Below are 8,660 nucleotides of genomic sequence, written 5' to 3'. Positions count from 1 at the left end.
AATGTCCTAGAGAGATCAGGTTTGTTTTAATGTAGTCCAATCAACAGCCCCTACAACCACAAAAAGGAATGGAGTCATTAGCACTTATGGTTTGTAAATGGCACCCAGAATTATGTTGCACGAAGCACAATTTCACATCATTCTGGGTCCATTTGTGTGAAAACAAGGTCCAATCAGGCTGAAACGTTACAAGAAGGTAGAATCTACTGAGTTGTAAGTGATCTGAACATTTCATGATGATCGCACATTCCTATAGGGGTTAAAACCATGTCCCAAAGGTCACCGGGCCTGGTGTCACTTTAAAGAAGTAGTCCAGTTACACATTTGTGGGCTTATAACTTGGCTTCTGAATGTCCTAGAGAGATCAGGTTTGTTTTAGTGTACTCCAATCAACAGCCCCTACAAACACAAAAAGGAATGGAGTCATTAGCACTTATGGTTTGTAAATGGCACCCAGAATTATGTTGCACGAAGCACAATTTCACATCATTCTGGGTTCATTTGTGTGAAAACAAGGTCCAATCAGGCTGAAACGTTACAGGAAGGTAGAATCTATTGAGTTGTAAGTGATCTGAACGTGTCATAATGATAGCACTTTCCTAAGGGGGTCAAACCATGTCCCAAATGTCACCGGATCTGGTGTCAATTTAAAGAAGTAGTCCAGTTACACATTTGTGGGCTTATAACTTGGCTTCTGAATGTCCTAGAGAGATCAGGTTTGTTTTAGTGTACTCCAATCAACAGCCCCTACAACCACAAAAAGGAATGGAGTCATTAGCACTTATGGTTTGTAAATGGCACCCAGAATTATGTTGCACGAAGCACAATTTCACATCATTCTGGGTCCATTTGTGTGAAAACAAGGTCCAATCAGGCTGAAACGTTACAAGAAGGTAGAATCTACTGAGTTGTAAGTGATCTGAACGTTTCATGATGATCGCACATTCCTAAGGGGGTCAAACCATGTCCGAAACGTCACCGGACCTGGTGTCAATTTAAAGAAGTAGTCCAGTTACACATTTGTGGGCTTATAACTTGGCTTCTGAATGTCCTAGAGAGATCAGGTTTGTTTTAGTGTACTCCAATCATCAGCCCCTACAACCACAAAAAGGAATGGAGTCATTAGAACTTATGGTTTGTAAATGGCACCCAGAATTATGTTGCACGAAGCACAATTTCACATCATTCTGGGTTCATTTGTGTGAAAACAAGGTCCAATCAGGCTGAAACGTTACAAGAAGGTAGAATCTATTGAGTTGTAAGTGATCTAAACGTTTCATGATGATCGCACATTCCTATAGGGGGTCAAACCATGTCCCAAAGGTCACCGGGCCTGGTGTCACTTTAAAGAAGTAGTCCAGTTACACATTTGTGGGCTTATAACTTGGCTTCTGAATATCCTAGAGAGGTCAGGTTTGTTTTAGAGTACTCCAATTAACAGCCCCCATTACCCCAAAAAGGAATGGAGTCATTAGCACTTATGGTTTTTAAATGGCACCCAGAATTATGTTGCACGAAGCACAATTTCACATCATTCTGGGTTCATTTGTGTGAAAACAAGGTCCAATCAGGCTGAAACGTTACAGGAAGGTAGAATCTATTGAGTTGTAAGTGATCTGAACGTGTCATAATGATAGCACTTTCCTAAGGGGGTCAAACCATGTCCCAAATGTCACCGGATCTGATGTCAATTTAAAGAAGTAGTCCAGTTACACATTTGTGGGCTTATAACTTGGCTTCTGAATGTCCTAGAGAGATCAGGTTTGTTTTAGTGTACTCCAATCAACAGCCCCTACAACCACAAAAAGGAATGGAGTCATTAGCACTTATGGTTTGTAAATGGCACCCAGAATAATGTTGCACGAAGCACAATATCACATCATTCTGGGTCCATTTGTGTGAAAACAAGGTCCAATCAGGCTGAAACGTTACAAGAAGGTAGAATCTATTGAGTTGTAAGTGATCTGAACGTTTCATGATGATCACACATTCCTATAGGGGGTCAAACCATGTCCCAAAGGTCACCGGGCCTGGTGTCACTTTAAAGAAGTAGTCCAGTTACACATTTGTGGGCTTATAACTTGACTTCTGAATGTCCTAGAGAGATCAGGTTTGTTTTAGTGTACTCCAATCAACAGCCCCTACAAACACAAAAAGGAATGGAGTCATTAGCACTTATGGTTTGTAAATGGCAACCAGAATTATGTTGCACGAAGCACAATTTCACATCATTCTGGGTCCATTTGTGTGAAAACAAGGTCCAATCAGGCTGAAACGTTACAAGAAGGTAGAATCTACTGAGTTGTAAGTGATCTGAACGTTTCATGATGATCGCACATTCCTAAAGTGGGTCAAACCATGTCCCATAGGTCACCGGGCCTGGTGTCACTTTAAAGAAGTAGTCCAGTTACACCTTTGTTGGCTTATAACTTTGCTTCTGAATGTCCTAGAGAGATCAGGTTTGTTTTAATGTAGTCCAATCAACAGCCCCTACAACCACAAAAAGGAATGGAGTCATTAGCACTTATGGTTTGTAAATGGCACCCAGAATTATGTTGCACGAAGCACAATTTCACATCATTCTGGGTCCATTTGTGTGAAAACAAGGTCCAATCAGGCTGAAACGTTACAAGAAGGTAGAATCTACTGAGTTGTAAGTGATCTGAACATTTCATGATGATCGCACATTCCTATAGGGGTTAAAACCATGTCCCAAAGGTCACCGGGCCTGGTGTCACTTTAAAGAAGTAGTCCAGTTACACATTTGTGGGCTTATAACTTGGCTTCTGAATGTCCTAGAGAGATCAGGTTTGTTTTAGTGTACTCCAATCAACAGCCCCTACAAACACAAAAAGGAATGGAGTCATTAGCACTTATGGTTTGTAAATGGCACCCAGAATTATGTTGCACGAAGCACAATTTCACATCATTCTGGGTTCATTTGTGTGAAAACAAGGTCCAATCAGGCTGAAACGTTACAGGAAGGTAGAATCTATTGAGTTGTAAGTGATCTGAACGTGTCATAATGATAGCACTTTCCTAAGGGGGTCAAACCATGTCCCAAATGTCACCGGATCTGGTGTCAATTTAAAGAAGTAGTCCAGTTACACATTTGTGGGCTTATAACTTGGCTTCTGAATGTCCTAGAGAGATCAGGTTTGTTTTAGTGTACTCCAATCAACAGCCCCTACAACCACAAAAAGGAATGGAGTCATTAGCACTTATGGTTTGTAAATGGCACCCAGAATTATGTTGCACGAAGCACAATTTCACATCATTCTGGGTCCATTTGTGTGAAAACAAGGTCCAATCAGGCTGAAACGTTACAAGAAGGTAGAATCTACTGAGTTGTAAGTGAACTGAACGTTTCATGATGATCGCACATTCCTAAAGTGGGTCAAACCATGTCCCATAGGTCACCAGGCCTGGTGTCACTTTAAAGAAGTACTCCAGTTTCACCTTTGTTGGATTATAAATTGGCTTCTGAATGTCCTAGAGAGATCAGGTTTGTTTTAATGTACTCCAATCAACAGCCCCTACAACCACAAAAAGGAATGGAGTCATTAGCACTTATGGTTTTTAAATGGCACCCAGAATTATGTTGCACGAAGCACAATTTCACATCATTCTGGGTCCATTTGTGTGAAAACAAGGTCCAATCAGGCTGAAACGTTACAAGAAGGTAGAATCTACTGAGTTGTAAGTGATCTGAACGTTTCATGATGATCGCACATTCCTATAGGGGGTCAAACCATGTCCCAAAGGTCACCGGGCCTGGTGTCACTTTAAAGAAGTAGTCCAGTTACACATTTGTGGGCTTATAACTTGGCTTCTGAATATCCTAGAGAGGTCAGGTTTGTTTTAGAGTACTCCAATTAACAGCCCCCATTACCCCAAAAAGGAATGGAGTCATTAGCACTTATGGTTTTTAAATGGCACCCAGAATTATGTTGCACGAACCACAATTTCACATCATTCTGGGTTCATTTGTGTGAAAACAAGGTCCAATCAGGCTGAAACCTTACAGGAAGGTAGAATCTATTGAGTTGTAAGTGATCTGAACGTGTCATAATGATAGCACTTTCCTAAGGGGGTCAAACCATGTCCCATAGGTCACCGGGCCTGGTGTCACTTTAAAGAAGTAGTCCAGTTACACCTTTGTTGGCTTATAACTTTGCTTCTGAATGTCCTAGAGAGATCAGGTTTGTTTTAATGTACTCCAATCAACAGCCCCTACAACCACAAAAAGGAATGGAGTCATTAGCACTTATGGTTTGTAAATGGCACCCAGAATTATGTTGCACGAAGCACAATTTCACATCATTCTGGGTCCATTTGTGTGAAAACAAGGTCCAATCAGGCTGAAACGTTACAAGAAGGTAGAATCTACTGAGTTGTAAGTGATCTGAACATTTCATGATGATCGCACATTCCTATAGGGGTTAAAACCATGTCCCAAAGGTCACCGGGCCTGGTGTCACTTTAAAGAAGTAGTCCAGTTACACATTTGTGGGCTTATAACTTGGCTTCTGAATGTCCTAGAGAGATCAGGTTTGTTTTAGTGTACAATCAACAGCCCCTACAACCACAAAAAGGAATGGAGTCATTAGCACTTATGGTTTGTAAATGGCACCCAGAATTATGTTGCACGAAGCACAATTTCACATCATTCTGGGTTCATTTGTGTGAAAACAAGGTCCAATCAGGCTGAAACGTTACAGGAAGGTAGAATCTATTGAGTTGTAAGTGATCTGAACGTGTCATAATGATAGCACTTTCCTAAGGGGGTCAAACCATGTCCCAAATGTCACCGGATCTGGTGTCACTTTAAAGAAGTAGTCCAGTTACACATTTGTGGGCTTATAACTTGGCTTCTGAATGTCCTAGAGAGATCAGGTTTGTTTTAGTGTACTCCAATCAACAGCCCCTACAAACACAAAAAGGAATGGAGTCATTAGTACTTATGGTTTGTAAATGGCACCCAGAATTATGTTGCACGAAGCACAATTTCACATCATTCTGGGTCCATTTGTGTGAAAACAAGGTCCAATCAGGCTGAAACGTTACAAGAAGGTAGAATCTATTGAGTTGTAAGTGATCTGAACGTTTCATGATGATCACACATTCCTATAGGGGGTCAAACCATGTCCCAAAGGTCACCGGGCCTGGTGTCACTTTAAAGAAGTAGTCCAGTTACACCTTTGTGGGCTTATAACTTGGCTTCTGAATGTCCTAGAGAGATCAGGTTTGTTTTAATGTACTCCAATTAACAGCCCCTACAACCACAAAAAGGAAAGGAGTCATTAGCACTTATGGTTTGTAAATGGCACCCAGAATTATGTTGCACGAAGCACAATTTCACATCATTCTGGGTCCATTTGTGTGAAAACAAGGTCCAATCAGGCTGAAACGTTAAAAGAAGGTAGAATCTATTGAGTTGTAAGTGATCTGAACATTTCATGATGATCGCACATTCCTATAGGGGGTAAAACCATGTCCCAAAGGTCACCAGACTTGGTGTCACTTTAAAGAAGTAGTCCAGTTACACATTTGTGGGCTTATAACTTGACTTCTGAATGTCCTAGAGAGATCAGGTTTGTTTTAGTGTACTCCAATCAACAGCCCCTACAAACACAAAAAGGAATGGAGTCATTAGCACTTATGGTTTGTAAATGGCACCCAGAATTATGTTGCACGAAGCACAATTTCACATCATTCTGGGTCCATTTGTGTGAAAACAAGGTCCAATCAGGCTGAAACGTTACAAGAAGGTAGAATCTACTGATTTGTAAGTGAATTGAACGTTTCATGATGATCGCACATTCCTAAAGTGGGTCAAACCATGTCCCATAGGTCACCAGGCCTGGTGTCACTTTAAAGAAGTAGTCCAGTTTCACCTTTGTTGGCTTATAAATTGGCTTCTGAATGTCCTAGAGAGATCAGGTTTGTTTTAATGTACTCCAATCAACAGCCCCTACAACCACAAAAAGGAATGGAGTCATTAGCACTTATGGTTTGTAAATGGCACCCAGAATTATGTTGCACGAAGCACAATTTCACATCATTCTGGGTCCATTTGTGTGAAAACAAGGTCCAATCAGGCTGAAACGTTACAAGAAGGTAGAATCTACTGAGTTGTAAGTGATCTGAACGTTTCATGATGATCGCACATTCCTAAGGGGGTCAAACCATGTCCGAAACGTCACCGGACCTGGTGTCAATTTAAAGAAGTAGTCCAGTTACACATTTGTGGGCTTATAACTTGGCTTCTGAATATCCTAGAGAGGTCAGGTTTGTTTTAGAGTACTCCAATTAACAGCCCCCATTACCCCAAAAAGGAATGGAGTCATTAGCACTTATGGTTTTTAAATGGCACCCAGAATTATGTTGCACGAAGCACAATTTCACATCATTCTGGGTTCATTTGTGTGAAAACAAGGTCCAATCAGGCTGAAACGTTACAGGAAGGTAGAATCTATTGAGTTGAAAGTGATCTGAACGTGTCATAATGATAGCACTTTCCTAAGGGGGTCAAACCATGTCCCAAATGTCACCGGATCTGATGTCAATTTAAAGAAGTAGTCCAGTTACACATTTGTGGGCTTATAACTTGGCTTCTGAATGTCCTAGAGAGATCAGGTTTGTTTTAATGTACTCCAATCAACAGCCCCTACAACCATAAAAAGGAATGGAGTCATTAGCACTTATGGTTTGTAAATGGCACCCAGAATTATGTTGCACGAAGCACAATTTCACATCATTCTGGGTCCATTTGTGTGAAAACAAGGTCCAATCAGGCTGAAACGTTACAAGAAGGTAGAATCTACTGAGTTGTAAGTGATCTGAACATTTCATGATGATCGCACATTCCTATAGGGGTAAAACCATGTCCCAAAGGTCACCGGGCCTGGTGTCACTTTAAAGAAGTAGTCCAGTTACACATTTGTGGGCTTATAACTTGGCTTCTGAATGTCCTAGAGAGATCAGGTTTGTTTTAGTGTACTCCAATCAACAGCCCCTACAAACACAAAAAGGAATGGAGTCATTAGCACTTATGGTTTGTAAATGGCACCCAGAATTATGTTGCACGAAGCACAATTTCACATCATTCTGGGTTCATTTGTGTGAAAACAAGGTCCAATCAGGCTGAAACGTTACAGGAAGGTAGAATCTATTGAGTTGTAAGTGATCTGAACGTGTCATAATGATATCACTTTCCTAAGGGGGTCAAACCATGTCCCAAATGTCACCGGATCTGGTGTCACTTTAAAGAAGTAGTCCAGTTACACATTTGTGGGCTTATAACTTGGCTTCTGAATGTCCTAGAGAGATCAGGTTTGTTTTAGTGTACTCCAATCAACAGCCCCTACAAACACAAAAAGGAATGGAGTCATTAGTACTTATGGTTTGTAAATGGCACCCAGAATTATGTTGCACGAAGCACAATTTTACATCATTCTGGGTCCATTTGTGTGAAAACAAGGTCCAATCAGGCTGAAACGTTACAAGAAGGTAGAATCTATTGAGTTGTAAGTGATCTGAACGTTTCATGATGATCACACATTCCTATAGGGGGTCAAACCATGTCCCAAAGGTCACCGGGCCTGGTGTCACTTTAAAGAAGTAGTCCAGTTACACCTTTGTGGGCTTATAACTTGGCTTCTGAATGTCCTAGAGAGATCAGGTTTGTTTTAATGTACTCCAATTAACAGCCCCTACAACCACAAAAAGGAAAGGAGTCATTAGCACTTATGGTTTGTAAATGGCACCCAGAATTATGTTGCACGAAGCACAATTTCACATCATTCTGGGTCCATTTGTGTGAAAACAAGGTCCAATCAGGCTGAAACGTTAAAAGAAGGTAGAATCTATTGAGTTGTAAGTGATCTGAACATTTCATGATGATCGCACATTCCTATAGGGGGTAAAACCATGTCCCAAAGGTCACCAGGCTTGGTGTCACTTTAAAGAAGTAGTACAGTTACACATTTGTGGGCTTATAACTTGACTTCTGAATGTCCTAGAGAGATCAGGTTTGTTTTAGTGTACTCCAATCAACAGCCCCTACAAATACAAAAAGGAATGGAGTCATTAGCACTTATGGTTTGTAAATGGCACCCAGAATTATGTTGCACGAAGCACAATTTCACATCATTCTGGGTCCATTTGTGTGAAAACAAGGTCCAATCAGGCTGAAACGTTACAAGAAGGTAGAATCTACTGAGTTGTAAGTGATCTGAACGTTTCATGATGATCGCACATTCCTATAGGGGTTAAAACCATGTCCCAAAGGTCACCGGGCCTGGTGTCACTTTAAAGAAGTAGTCCAGTTACACATTTGTGGGCTTATAACTTGGCTTCTGAATGTCCTAGAGAGATCAGGTTTGTTTTAGTGTACTCCAATCAACAGCCCCTACAAACACAAAAAGGAATGGAGTCATTAGCACTTATGGTTTGTAAATGGCACCCAGAATTATGTTGCACGAAGCACAATTTCACATCATTCTGGGTCCATTTGTGTGAAAACAAGGTCCAATCAGGCTGAAACGTTACAAGAAGGTAGAATCTACTGATTTGTAAGTGAACTGAACGTTTCATGATGATCGCACATTCCTAAAGTGGGTCAAACCATGTCCCATAGGTCACCAGGCCTGCTGTCA

This window comes from Nothobranchius furzeri, chromosome 15, assembly GCF_043380555.1.
Source record: "Nothobranchius furzeri strain GRZ-AD chromosome 15, NfurGRZ-RIMD1, whole genome shotgun sequence".
NCBI classification, from domain to species: Eukaryota; Metazoa; Chordata; class Actinopteri; order Cyprinodontiformes; family Nothobranchiidae; genus Nothobranchius; species Nothobranchius furzeri.
This window is presented reverse-complemented; position numbering follows the sequence as displayed.